The 15,484-nt window shown below is 42.1% G+C and overlaps 1 non-coding gene across 1 annotated transcript; it reads left to right on the top strand.

Moving 5' to 3' along the window:
• The first annotated feature begins 11,231 nt into the window (after window positions 1-11,231).
• On the top strand, window positions 11,232-11,395 carry LOC144116551 (U1 spliceosomal RNA). Its single transcript, XR_013311883.1, has one exon. It is a non-coding gene; the product is annotated as a U1 spliceosomal RNA (small nuclear RNA).
• Window positions 11,396-15,484: the final 4,089 nt, after the last annotated feature.

Below are 15,484 nucleotides of genomic sequence, written 5' to 3'. Positions count from 1 at the left end.
TTTATTTATTTATTTATTTATTTATTTATTTATTTAAAATACCTTACAGACCCTATGGGGGCATTGTGTAAGGGTGGTTACAGAGTAAGCAGCCTTCTAAAGCGGTATACAAAAAATACACCTCAATTCAGGGCTCACCAACATTATTACCAAGATAAAACCATAAAACACGAGCAACTGTAGTAATGAAAGGCCACAAAGGTACACTTAAGAAAAAAACATGAGTAAAACTTAAAGTAAGGCATTAATACTAGAAAGTAAAATACACAAAGAATGAACATATCAGGGAGTATAATTCTTGAAGTGATATTCAGGAAAAAAGACGCAAAAAAGCAGTAATATATACAGGTCATACAAGTGAACACACGACGCAGCATAAAATAGCAATTCACAGGAGCGAGATAGCAATACATCACAAATATCACAAGAAGTTCGAAGCCGATTGCAAAGTGTAAGAAACAAGATAAAGTTATTTGTAAGTGCTATTATGAACAATGCTCCTGTAGGAGATGACGAAATTTTTCTTGATCTGACTCGGAAGCAATGTGATCAGGCAGATTATTCCAAAAGCAAATGGCGGTAGGGAGTGCGGAAAAGTTAAAAGCATGTTTCGTACCGTACATGCGCGCAAAGCTTAAGTGGTTATTTAAACGACGAGACGTGTTCGAGGCGGTCTGGATAGGTAGTGTGGATTGTGTGGCATTATAAACATATTTGTGAAACAAGGAAAACAGAGCGATATTACGGCGAAGAACTAAAGGCTGTATGGAATCATCGACTTTCATTTGCGTTACGCTGGAGTGATGGCTATAATTACGTGAAATGAAACGGGCAGCTCGGTTCTGGACTGATTCAATCATGTCGATTAAGTATGTAGGATATGGGGACCGAATGGAAGATGCATGCTCGAGCTGAGGACGAACAAATGTCAGATAGGCCAATTTGCGGATGTGGGAAGGTGAATTACTCAGATTACCACGTAGGTAACCTAATGTCCTTGAAGCTTTTGCGCAAACGGCTGTAATATGGTCTGTCCAAGAGAGGTTCTCGGTTAGGTGAACACCCAAATATTTATACGATACTGTATGTAACAATTCATTATTACTGACGTTGTATAAAAAATGTGAGTTGTCACGCTTACGACTAAAAGAAATTACCTGACATTTTGACACATTTAAAGCCATTAACCAGGTGTTACACCAACTATGAATTAGGCTAAGGTCATTTTGAAGGGCCAGGTGGTCGTCAGTACTGTTAATTGATCTGTAAATATTGCAGTCGTCAGCGAAAATACGTAAAGGAGAAGAAACATTAAGTGGCAAATCATTTATGTAAATTAGGAAGAGTAAAGGGCCCAAAACACTGCCCTGAGGCACACCAGAAGTAACGTAAGTAGGACACGAAGCAATATTATTAACTACTGTGAACTGTTGACGATTCGAAAGAAAATTACGAAGCCATGTTAGAGTGAAGGAGTCAATTCGAAGTGCAGTTAATTTAGCAATAAGGCGACAATGAGCTACACGATCAAATGCTTTGGAAAAGTCAAGGAAAATGCAATCGGTCTGCTGGTTATTGTTCATGTTAAGGTGCAGATCAGTCATGAATTCGAGTAACTGTGTCTCACATGATAATCCTTTCCTGAAACCATGTTGATGGCGAAAAAAGAAATTATTGGACTCTAGGTGATTATAAATATGAGTAGCCATTATATGTTCGAGCATCTTGCAGCAAATGCAGGTCAATGAAATTGGACGGTAGTTTTCCGGGGATTGTTTATCCCCAGTTTTAAATAAGGGTATGATTTTGGGCATTTTCCAGTCATTGGGCAGCTGTCCCGATGACAGAGACTGCTTGAGTATATGGTACAGATTGTTACTGGATATAGAAATGGTATTTTTTTAATACCTTGGAACTAATATTGTCAATACCAGATGAAGTAGAAAACTTCAAATTAAAAATAAGACATGCAATTCCCTCCACCGAGATTTCAATACATTTCATGAATTGCCAGTCAAAATCAGCAACATCAGGTACATTGGTATGATCCTCGCGGCTGAAAAAATCGATGAAAAAAAACGTATTAAGGGCACAGGGTAAGCCCTATACATCCCATGCATTTTAGGCCATGTTGAGGTACATGTTTCTCACTAACTAATAACAGTAGCCTAATAATACATATATCATTGTTTGCCAAATTGTGTGTTCTTTTTACTGAACTAGAATATTTGAATTGTGTTGAAAATTCGATTTTTAATAAAATTTTTTCCGGTAGTACACAAATCTGGCCTTTCTTTGCGCATTTCAAAATTCATAACAGAATAACTGCTCAGTGAAATTGCTTAATTCTAGTTCAGTAGTTGGCAACACTTATGTAGATGATTGCAAAAAAAAATCAGCCGTCTGTCTTGAAAGGCATTGGAAATAATGGTACCTTTGTAAGAAAAAAACACTGTTTTGAGATAATAGAGCGTAAAGAGAAAAAAGATGTGAAAAACCATTTTTTAGTCGCAGAAACGCCTCCATAGTAATTAGTTTAATACCCCCTGCTTCGTAGTCACTGTCGCCGTCTTTTTTTCGCTTTTCGGCTTGTCGTTTTGACTGTCGGGCCTCTTTTGTAAGCTGTCGTGTTGCTCGGTCCGCAAAGTACATGCGCTTATGGTCAGCTTCCCTCAGCCACTTGATGGTGTTGCTCCCTGGGTTCAATCCACACGCCTTCAAAACGTTGGCCCGTGCGATGCTACCATCATTAAATGAAAGAACAGCATCCAGTGTTGCCATCCGTAGGGTCCGAAGCCTAACAAACACATTCTTTGGCGCGCGTTCCCAAACATGGTTGAACGACTCATTTGCATTTTGAGTTCGCCCATGCAGGCACTTCTCTAGGAGCTCAGCCTTCGATAGCTCCCTATAAATGGGTTTGATAGCCTCCAAGACAGATGCAGGCAAACTCTCCTTGTGGAAAAATGGCTTGCCCTCTGACTGACTTCTGTTGAAGGCACACCACGTATCAGGTCCCTTTGGGCAAAGTCCATGGCATGGGTCATCGTCTGTGGCCGATAAGTGGAAGAAGGTTGCCCAAACGGCCTTTCGCATTTCATCCAGGTTTCCTACATTTCTTCTGATGGCCAAACCATAGTACGTCTGGAGCTTGTCTATTACTGCATCAGTCAGTCGGCCTCAGCCTGAGAGGCTCTTTCCATCAGAGAGTTTTCCTGCTTTGTTTACTTTTTTTAGCCTTCGTAACCTTGTGCTCATCCTTTTTTGCACGTGCCCTATGCACTCAACCTTGGATATTTCAGCGGAATCACCATATGGCATTTGTGCCTTCACAGCCATAAAAGCCTTGCTGTCACCATCCCCAAGGTATTTGACGTATCGAACGCCGTGAAGCTCCTCACTCCTGCCGAAAATTTTCAGTGCTCCTGCGACTTCCATTCCACCACTGGTGCCTTGGTAGTTGCTTTGGCACACCTCTCTATGAAGGGGGTCACTGTTTGTACCCTTGATGCTGCACTTTGGACAACGTTTAGACAAAACCTCCACATCCAGCACTTTCCCAGAGTCTACACTGGTCGCAGAGACTATGCCGTTATTGGAAGTATGGCCTCGCTTCTGCCAGCTTCCATCAAGAGCAACTGCGATGTCTTTATCCCCCTCATTCAGCTGACACAGCTTCGTCAGCTGCATTTTTCATCGACTCCTGAGCAGCAGCTTCGATGTGACTAAGAAGCTCTTGATTGTATTTCGCAAACTTTGTCGGCGGCTTAGGAAGGTTTAGCATAGCACAGAGTATATTTCCTGCAGCCATTCCCTTACCAATGGACCTCAAGGCATACACTAACCTGAGGTTGGCTTCATAGCGGCCAGAAGTAGTTTTCTTCGACGTCTCAAATCGTTGTGCGGCACTACACCCTTCACAGTTCAAACTGTAAACGCTTGCAACACCTACCCGTTTTGTCACAATTTCGATGAGCTCAACACTTCCACCGACCTCTCTGCACACACAAATCTGTGTAATTGCGGCAAAAATGCCGTCCATGTCCATTAAGGCATATTGGCTGCTGCTCTGTAGCACATCCTCTTCCTGGAAGCACAGAGAAAATCTTGAAAGCTTCGATGTCGAGGAGCTGGCGCGTTCGGCGTTCGGGATCTCATTCGGTCGTGGACATCCTTTTGCTTTTTCACGATGAGCGTAGCGGTTGCCGTGAAATTCACGCCTGACGAAGGCGTTCTTTGCCCTGGGCATCTCAACTTATCAGCAGCAACCAACACCGGCACAATTTACAATACTGATAGAAAGGGATAGCACTCGGACGCAGCACGGTCAGGTGATATAACTCGCCAAAACTTTTTTGGATTCGAATTTAAGAGGGAAGGTAAATCTGTGGAGAAATATTTAATTTTAGCTGCAGCAAAAGCAGAGCAGTACGTTGTTAAGCAAATGCTGTACCTTTCCCACGAAGGAGCATTATTGACGCGTTTAGCGGTATTGTACCGACGTTTCTTTTTATTCCTGAGCTTACGTAGGGCATTAGTAAACCAAGGATTTGTTTTGTCATTTGTTATCGAGATCAACGGGATATATTTGTTAATTAGAGTAGACATTTTATTCTTGAAACATACCCAGTTATCTTCCACCGAGTGATTATAAAAAGAAGGAAGTAGCGTGCGGTTGAAAAATACTTCAAGTTCATCGTTTAATTTAGAGTATTTTGCTTTAATATAATCACGTAATATTTTTTTGTGATCCCTGAAAAGGGTAGTGGAACACTGATTGTTACCTGAAGAAGGTCGTGATCGCTAAAGCCGTTTAGATGAACAACAGATTCAATTTTTTCGGGGGTGTTGGTGAGTATAAGGTCTGGAAGGTTAGTACCGCGGGTTGGTTTGTTAACGACCTGGAACAGGTTAACATCTAAAGTTAAGTTAAGAAAATCCACAGATGTTCGACAAGATGATGATAGATTACGCCAATTTATGAGCGGAGAGTTAAAATCACCGAATAAGTAAACAGAATGCGCAGGACAGAGCTGGAGGGCCGTGGTTATGCTATTGCGTAGTTCTGTAACGAAAGAAGTGCTGAAGTCAGGTGGACGGTAGCAAGCACCTACCGGTAGTTTGGTCGTATTTATTTTTACTTCAACCCACACAATCTCAAGAGATGAGCTCGAGTCGATAATAAGGGAAGATAATGACTTTTTAACTCCAAGATGAACACCCGCGCCTCTCTTGCTAGTTCGATCTTTGCGGTAAATATTATAAGAATGGTTATCAGGAAGAATTTCGTCGTCAGTATTGTCAGGATTTAGCCATCTTTCGGTAAGAACAAGAATATTAGATTCGTTATCGTCAAGCAGAGAGCAAACTAATTCGCGCTTGGGCATGATGCTCCGTATGTTTGCGTAAGATAGTGTCAACAAAGACCCATTGATAGGTAGCTTTGACTGTGGAAGAGCCCGTGAGCAAGTGCTTATGTCTAGCTATCTTTGCGACATGACAACGGTATCAGTGTTTTTGTCGTATCTATAAGTCTGATTCCTTATAAACAGCCGATCTACTGACAGTTTAAAAGGAACTTTTTGAGGTTTGGCGAAGTCAAGCAGCTTCTTTCTAGCGTGTCGCGTAGCTGGGGAGAAATCTTCCCCGATTGAATATTTTAAGCCTTTTAATTTGTGTGCAGATGACAAGATGCGTTGCTTCTCTTTAAAAAAGTTAGTTTAGCTATTATAGGTCTGTTCATTCCTTCTTGGTATTTCCCAAGCCTAAGTACGCGTTCGAATTGCGAACTGATTGTTTCAGTTTGCTGTTTTTCAGAGCAGAATTTTATGACTTCCTTTTCAGTGGTAGCCCAGTCCTCATCAGGGTCATCTTCTATCCCGAAAATCAGCAAATTACTTCGTCTGAGCCTGTTTTCTGCGTCCTCACATCTTGAAGTTATTGGTTGCAGCTGATCTGAGACATCACTTAAAGTTTTGATTCCTTTTTCCTTCATGCTCGAATCTACAGCGTTTTCTGAGGATGTGGCCAACTCAAGCGCCGCAACCTTGGCTGTTCGAATGATGAGTTCATTATTAGTGGCACCTTGTTTGTCCTTTGCGCTTTTTAATTCTGTCAAGAGCGCCTCTTGTGCGGCCTCTAGTTTCTGTATCGACTCAAGAGCCGAGGCAAACGCATCTGCCTCAGCTTTTGACATTGGACCTGGGTTCGTCTCAACGTCGCCAGAAAGCAAGAGGAGCAAATCAAACATTGCAGAGTAGAGCGAACACAGAAGTAAATTAGAATTAGAACTCTTTAAGACATCAATCCACTCAAGTGGACACGACACCGCGATCAAACAGCAGTTTTTACTCCTAAAGCATGCAGCACACCGAACGTAACTAACCTGCAATAACAGTAGCTGAGTACGCTGCATATTCGATGAGGTGTCGTGCCCGGAGTGGACGCTTGCTGGCTGGCTTTTAAGTCCTCCTTCTGTGCTGTCCATTGTAGTCCCCAATCGCCGTTGCCAGATGTGCGCTAAATTCTGGTCTGGATTCGGCGCCGTGATTACCAAGGCAAGCAGAGGTGGTGTCGCATCATCGGTGCGCAGTCTGCACGTGCCGGGAAGTGCTGAGCAAACGGCCCAAGTGACGGTCACCTGCAATAGCAGTAGCTGAGTACGCTGCATACTAGATGCGGTGTCGTGCCCCATGTTGTATTTAACGAAAAGAGGCCCTGTCCGTAAGTTGCGTCTATTGCCTCGCTAGTTCTCACACAAGCGTAGCACCTTTCTTGTGGGATAGTTAATTTATTATAATTATAAGCTGTCGTCGTTCCGTCGACCATTGATCCATAACATTGTATAGAAATAAAGAGAAAAATAGAATACCTGTTTTAAGGAGGTGGGTATCAGATTCCTGATTGTGTAGATTCTCCCAATTATTAGCGCCAAATCACCCTTTAATATATTATATGCATATTCCATGAAACCTGTTAACTGAACCATAGGCACAAACATTTTTGTTTTTTTACCTTTTCTATCACAGTTTCGTCATAGGTCGCATTTATGGTTGAATAGTGTCTTCAATTTATGGCCTTAAATGTTATGTACTTTGTATTACTTGCATTTGTAATCAATTTGTTATTTAAAAGCCATCGTGATAATTTAGGCAAGTATTCATTAGCAGCCTTTTTCAAGCTTGCGTTCTTTTCTCCACTGAAGAAGACATTGGTGTCATCCGCATGTAAAATTATGATGGTAAAGCCCGGGACTGAGGTAATATCATTGATGTATACCAGGGATAAAAACAGCCCTAAAATGGATTCTTGAACCACACCATAGAGAATTTGCAATTTACTCTATGATATACTCATATTGTTAACATGCTAGTAGCGATCACATAGATAAATTTTGATTAAACTGAGTGCTTTTCGACGTACGCTATGGATATAAAGCTTTTTATCAAAATGTGCTGTACAGTGTCGAATGCATTCTTGAGGTCCAAAAATAGCCCCTGGGTGCATATTGTCACATGCTTTGTGTCCACGGGGAAGCGGAGAATATCAGATCCGTAGAGGAACAGGAAGCTGCTCGGCCTGACCTGGTTGAGATCTCCGCCCCCGTCACTCAACCTCTTAAAAGGACGCTCCTGACTTACTCAGTGAATGCTGACTACGTAACAGTTGTGGTGGATGTGCTTGGTATCGATCCTATTACCTAGTACCTGAAGAAGTTAAAAGTTGGATTTTTGCTTAAAGGAATTGCTGAAGATAAATACAACTTCCTTTTTAGCAAAACCAGTTTGAAGTCTACGGCCGATGTCATCATGCACTGCAGAACGTTCGATGCCTTGAAGCTTCTTCGCACTGCTACCAAAGTTGGGCGCCTGGCCAATGCAGTTCCATCGCAAGCGTTGATGTCGCTGCTCCAGTGTCGATGGCTGATTAGACCCCCTGAACAATGTGCCTTTTCTTTCTTTTTTAGACTGTTTCAAGTTTTCATATTTTCCCATGTTGATTAAAATCTGGAACAACCGTGATTGTTCCTTGCGTAGTTTGCCTCCTGAAGAGTTTGCCAGTACATAGCCTTTTCATATTAAGACATAATACCTTGTTCTTTTTATTTGTAACCACTCCTGCAATGCCGGTCACCATAGAGAGCAGTATGTGCAATAAAAAAAATGACGAAATCCAAGCAGTGGTGTCACCCAGGGCCACCAGTCGAAAAGAAGTTCAAACAACCTCGTTCTGCTGGCAAAGTCATGGGCAGTGTTTTTTGATATTGTAAGGGGATACTGCTGTGCGATTTCATTAATCCTGGGACAACAGTCCACTCAGACAGCTATTGTGCAAAAATTTGGAAACTCAGGCGAGCTATCCATATCCTCCTGGCAAGGACGACTGGCATCCCGTGTACCGCTTCATGACACAAAAGCCCGACCTCACGTCTCGCGCAATTCTGGAACTTTTGAGAAACATTGGGTGGACTGTCATGCCCCACCCCCCGTAGAGTCCAGACCTGGCGCCTAGTGATAATCACTTGTTCCTCAAGTCAAAAGAAATATTTGGTGGGCAACGCTTCCGGAGCGACAATGATGTCAAGGAAGAGGTGAAACGCTTCCTCAGCTGGTTGGCGGCGGAGTTCTACGATATTGGCATACCGAAATTGAAGCAACGTCCATTAAATGCGTAGAAAAAAATGGTGATAATGTATACATCTAGAGCAAAGCATCATCTTTCCGATCTTGTAAATTTCTTTGCGTATAAACAATGCTGTGTGTTTCTAAAATTGATGGTAACCTTATTTCTCGATCAACCCTCGTGTGTGTGTCTGTGTGCTTGCGTGCGTGCCTGTGTGCGTGCATGCGTAGGTGTGTGTGTGTGGGGGGGGGTTGTGGGTGTGTTTCGAATGTATGAAAACATGTGCTGCATAATGGCCTTTGTCTTTCACAAAATAGGTGATAAACTACTGATCAGAAAGTGAATAATGCAGGGAGACAGGATATCTCTATACTATTCACTGCGTCTTTACAGGTACCATACAGAGAATTGGATTGGTAAGAGGCGGGCATAAAAGCTAATAGAGAATACCATAGCGATCTCCAGCTTGCTGATGACATCGCCTTCCTCAGCAACTCAAAGGCCGCGCTTTAATGCATGATCCAGGACCTAGATATGCAAAGCCAAACCGTGGCTGTAAAAATCAATAACAATAAATTTAAAGGGATGATGAGCAGCCTCGGAAGAGAGCAACAGATTATGATAAGCACTGGAGGAATGGAAGAGGTAAGCAAATACATCTACTTAAAGAAAGTAGTCCCTGTACATCATGAAAACTACAGTGAAATAACAAGGACAACAAAAATGAATATGAGTGCATTTGGGAGGCGCTGTTATGGGGTGAACGCCAGATTTAAAATATACCTCAGGCGGACACTATATAACAGCGCTATCTAAGCAAGACAAACCTACGGGGCAGAATCGTCAAGGCTATTGAGAGTGGTTACAAATAAGATGGAAAAGCACACCGAGCGATTTAAAGAAAAATTGCAGGCTTAACGTTGTGGTACCAGAAGTCAAATATCTAGGTGTGCTTTTTCAGCAGATCTTTCGTTTAAGCGCCACATTAACAACACGCTTAAAAAGGGCCCGGGTATCCTTAACCTCGTGATACAAAGTCTTCGTGGCGCTCCTCAAATACTGAAAAACGCGGAACACTAGTTATAGTATAACCGCCCTTGGAATACCGTTCCACCTATGTGACCCCCGTCAAAGGTGCCTGGTCGATAGAACTGCAGGTATACATAGCCGCTCGGCGAGGTTTATATTAAACAATTTTGCCAGAGAGCTAGTGTCGCAAAAATAAAGCCAAACAAAGGACTCAAACCTTTCGGCAGAAGGCGGAAGGTAAACCGGCTGAATCAAATGCATGTCATTCATGTAACTCAAGTCGTAAAGAGAAATCTCAATACATGAAATCTCCCCACTACATCTCAAGTATGTGGGATTACAGCAGTAAAAATACAGGAATTAAATGTCGGACAAATTACATAAAATTCTTTTCTTCAGAGAAACAATTTCGAAATGCAATGCTTTAAAGCGGATGTAGTCGCAGTTGACGGTGTCCGCTTCGCTCAACTGATGAATAATTTGTAATTAAGAGAGTTACTGTTGTACTGTGCGGTTGTTTTGGCTTGTATTACGTGTGTTGAACGTGAGAACGCTTTGTTTTGTAGTCACCATGCCATTGATTTTTTGTCTGTTCACATGTTTGTTTTTGTCATTATTTTATGCCACAAGCATGCTGGAATGCTACGGAACTGCCGGATATGCTGTAAATAAATAGTTAAGGTCTGTAATGTGGGAGTTCAAACCCAAAAGAGGCAGTAAGAGCGCTGAAGAGGACAGAGAACCAAGGAGGATTGATCTGCTAGTCGAAATGAAGGTGATCTATGACTTTGTAGGGTTTAAGGTCCCAAAGCGACCCGGGCTATGAGGGACGCCGCAGTAGAGAGCTCCAGATCATTTAAACCACATGGGGTTCTGAACCATGAACTGGCATCGCACAGCAAAAGGGGATCTAGTATTACCTCTCTATTGAAATGCGACGGTGGCGGCCGGGATCTAACCGACTCCGAGGCGGATCAGGAGAGCTTCTATATATTTAATCCCAAATCTGTGGCTAAAATTATATTTCCGCAGGGATAGCACGAATAGCGTTAGATGTGCTTGCGCCTGGAAAATATTTAAACACCTAAGCCGATCCTTTCTCTATCGAAGTAAATTGTACAATGCAGTCCTTTTTTTTAATAATGTCAATATTCACAAATACGCCAGTTCTAAATACTACGATACAGATATCCTGGCTGTGACGCCTTTCACAGCATCAATTCATATAGTTTTCTTCTTCTTCCTAAAAAGGCGCAGCGCGCGTGCTCTTCACGCACGTGGGGCAATCGTCAGCCCGAAGCAACTGCATCTCGAGAGTGCATGCGCTGCGCCATCAAAGCCGTCCTGCTAAGAGCGATTTGCAATGAAAAAAATCAGTGCATTAATCAGCCACATTTCCTATTTCGACCTATGATTTTCAGATCTGAAACGCCTAAAATTAGATCCTACATACGTCCTATTTTATCAATACCACGTGGGATCTTCTGAAGATACTTTTCACCAAGCATCTGTTCTCACAGGGGAAGTGATGGTGGACGCTTTAGACCGGCCACCAAGCAATCAGCGATCCCGGGCATCTTAACTTTACCGGGTGCTGGGACTTCGGTGATCAACGAGGCCGAGTCCACGGGTGGAGGCCGGTGCATTGCATTACGGCCGGCTGAAGCCCGTCTCTTTTCCTAGATGGGGAAGCTGTGGCACATAATTTTTGGTAGTGGGGTTTCGGCGTGCGCGCCAGCCCCTGCCGTAATCGAATAAAAAGAGAGATCACATGACACTTTCAGTTTTCGCGGAAGGACGATGCATGCAAATCACAGATACGCTTAATTTAGGTGACATTAAAGCGCGAAGCGTAAGCAGTGAACTCCTACCCATCGCTAGGCATCCTCTGAGCGCCAGTGCGTCCTTAGCTTTATAGGTCCCCCTGCACCTGCGACGGTTAGGGAGCCATGTACTGGCATGTATGTTTATCTTACGAACTGGCAAGTATGTTTCTTTTACGGTCTGTTTCCGCTGGCGTTTAGAGATTTTGATGCGAATTTGTTGTGAACACGGTGTCTCCGTGGTAGTGCTGTTATGAAACTGAAACCATATTTATGACAATATTTGGGTGAACTTCCAATCTTACTGCATTTTTGACTTTGCTGCTGTTTATTCCATAATCCATCCGTAAGAAACGAATAGCATTTATTCAAGGTGAGGTTGTGCTCTTGTACTAAGAGGTACTGCAGCCACAAGTAACGAAAAGTGGTATGGGGTAAACTTAACGAAATGAACTGCGGTGATGATAAATCAACACCGAAGTGTCGTTGAATTTGGAATCACACTGGTGGAATCGGTTTGCCATTTTTTTTCTCGCCTAAATAAAGGCACAACTTGAGGCCTTTTTGCAAGACAGCATACATAGTTCTCCGTGGTTGGTATGTGCGAGGAGTCCCACGGCAGTCTGTTTTTTGTTATTTTGTTCCTTTATTCCTTCCTCAGACAATGTCTAAGAAGAGGCCAGGGCTAAATGCTCTGAGCCTGAAGAGGCCTTGGACTCTTCTAATAATTTTTTGCAGCAACGAACAGAACTCAGGCGTAATACTTCGGCCAGTAGTAAGGATACAATGTAAACAACTCTTTCAAAGGAAAAATTGTACCGCCCTGAACATCAGTCTCAAAAGATCGAACGTTGTAAGAATACGCGGCTTCTGCTGACACATCCAGGATTGCATGCAAAGGGCACAAGCAATAAAAAACATGAAGTGCGAAACTTGCAATACAAAAATCTAAACCAGTATACAAGAAAAGCGAAGCCGAAAGTTCGGTGAGTTGGATAACGTTCATGACGAAAAGATAACGCACATGTAACACGCGTCATTCGCTTTCCGACATCGTGTTCTTCCTGTGCCATCTCTCCATCATGAACAACAAAAGCAAAACTAGGACACCAGAATAATTTTTGTATCCAATGGCAAGCATTTCTTACCTTAATCCATGTGTAAACCGCGGAACACGTATTGGCGATTCAACCGATTTGGTCACGGCCTAGTAATAACAGGTATCAATGAGTTTTGTATAAACTTAATGAATTAACCAAGAAGTTTGGTTTGGTTTATAGGGCTCTAACGTCCCAATGTGACTAAGGCTATGAGAGACACCGTAGTGAAGAGCTCCGGAAATTAAGACCACCTGGGGTTCTTTAACGTGCACTGACATCGCACAGCACACGGGCCTCTAGAATTTCGCCTTCATCGAAATTCGACTGCTGCGGCCTGGATCAAACCCGCGTCTTTCGGTCCAGCAGCTGAGCGCCATAACACTCAGCCACCACACCGGCTAATTAACCAAGAAGTGTCTGCATTTCCATTCCTAAACAGTAAAGGATTTGTAGAAAACCATGTGCATTCCAGAGGTATTCAACACCTTAGCAGACAGAAAATTTAGCTTTTGGCGACCATAATTAGTTTGCACCACAGGCGTTCTCCGTTTATGATCACGGATCGGGTATGCACAGCTGTGTTCTCCTGCAGTGATAAGTGGTTTGGTTCGATTAACCCACTGCAGCAGTTTAAAGTAGTAGACCTGGTTTGCATTTATTTATTTATTTATTTAAAATACCTTACAGACCCTATGGGGGCATTGTGTAAGGGTGGTTACAGAGTAAGCAGCCTTCTAAAGTGGTATACAAAAAATACACCTCAATTCAGGGCTCACCAACATTATTACCAAGATAAAACCATAAAACACGAGAAGCTGTAGTAATGAAAGGCCACAAAGGTACACTTAAGAAAAAAACATGAGTAAAACTTAACGTAAGGCATTAATACTAGAAAGTAAAATACACAAGGAATGAACATATCAGGGAGTATAATTCTTGAAGTGATATTCAGGAAAAAAGACGCAAAAAAGCAATAATATATACAGGTCATACAAGTGAACACACGACGCAGCATAAAATAGCAATTCACAGGAGCGAGATAGCAATACATCACAAATATCACAAGAAGTTCGAAGCCGATTGCAAAGTGTAAGAAACAAGATAAAGTTATTTGTAAGTGCTATTATGAACAATGCTCCTGTAGGAGATGACGAAATTTTTCTTGATCTGACTCGGAAGCAATGTGATCAGGCAGATTATTCCAAAAGCAAATGGCGGTAGGGAGTGCGGAAAAGTTAAAAGCATGTTTCGTACCGTACATGCGCGCAAAGCTTAAGTGGTTATTTAAACGACGAGACGTGTTCGAGGTGGTCTGGATAGGTAGTGTGGATTGTGTGGCATTATAAACATATTTGTGAAACAAGGATAACAGAGCGATATTACGGCGAAGAACTAAAGGCTGTATGGAATCATCGACTTTCATTTGCGTTACGCTTTAGTGATGGCTATAATTACGTGAAATGAAACGGGCAGCTCGGTTCTGGACTGATTCAATCATGTCGATTAAGTATGTAGGATATGGGGACCAAATGGAAGATGCATGCTCGAGCTGAGGACGAACAAATGTCAGATAGGCCAATTTGCGGATGTGGGAAGGTGAATTACTCAGATTACCACGTAGGTAACCTAATGTCCTTGAAGCTTTTGCGCAAACGGCTGTAATATGGTCTGTCCAAGAGAGGTTCTCGGTTAGGTGAACACCCAAATATTTATACGATACTGTATGTAAGAATTCATTATTACTGACGTTGTATAAAAAATGTGAGTTGTCACGCTTACGACTAAAAGAAATTACCTGACATTTTGACCCATTTAAAGCCATTAACCAGGTGTTACACCAACTATGAATTAGGCTAAGGTCATTTTGAAGGGCCAGGTGGTCGTCAGTACTGTTAATTGATCTGTAAATAATGCAGTCGTCAGCGAAAATACGTAAACGAGAAGAAAAATTAAGTGGCAAATTATTTATGTAAATTAGGAAGAGTAAAGGGCCCAAAACACTGCCCTGAGGCACACCAGAAGTAACGTAAGTAGTTCACGAAGCAATAATATTAACTACTGTGAACTGTTGACGATTCGAAAGAAAATTACGAAGCCATGTTAGAGTGAAGGAGTCAATTCGAAGTGCAGTTAATTTAGCAATAAGGCGACAATGAGCTACACGATCAAATGCTTTGGAAAAGTCAAGGAAAATGCAATCGGTCTGCTGGTTATTGTTCATGTTAAGGTGCAGATCAGTCGTGAATTCGAGTAACTGTGTCTCACATGATAATCCTTTCCTGAAACCATGTTGATGGCGAAAAAAGAAATTATTGGACTCTAGGTGATTATAAATATGAGTAGCCATTATATGTTCGAGCATCTTGCAGCAAATGCAGGTCAATGAAATTGGACGGTAGTTTTCCGGGGATTGTTTATCCCCAGTTTTAAATAAGGGTATGATTTTGGGCATTTTTCAGTCATTGGGCAGCTGTCCCGATGACAAAGACTGCTTGAGTATATGGTACAGATTGTTACTGGATATAGAAATGGTATTTTTTTAATACCTTGGAACTAATATTGTCAATACCAGATGAAGTAGAAAACTTCAAATTAATAATAAGACATGCAATTCCCTCCACCGAGATTTCAATACATTTCATGAATTGCCAGTCAAAATCAGCTACATCAGGTACATTGGTATGATCCTCGCGGCTGAAAAAATCGATGAAAAAAAACGTATTAAGGGCACAGGGTAAGCCCTATACTTCCCATGCATTTTAGGCCATGTTGAGGTACATATATCATTGTTTGCCAAATTGTGTGTTCTTTTTACTGAACTAGAATATTTGAATTGTGTTGAAAATTCGATTTTTAATAAAATTTTTTCCGGTAGTACACAAATCTGGCCTTTCTTTGCGCATTTCAAAA

Source organism: Amblyomma americanum, chromosome 1 (genome assembly GCF_052857255.1).
Source record: "Amblyomma americanum isolate KBUSLIRL-KWMA chromosome 1, ASM5285725v1, whole genome shotgun sequence".
In the NCBI taxonomy this organism is placed as follows: domain Eukaryota; kingdom Metazoa; phylum Arthropoda; class Arachnida; order Ixodida; family Ixodidae; genus Amblyomma; species Amblyomma americanum.
The sequence above is the reverse complement of the archived record's forward strand: the minus strand, read 5'-3'. Positions and strand labels throughout refer to the sequence as shown.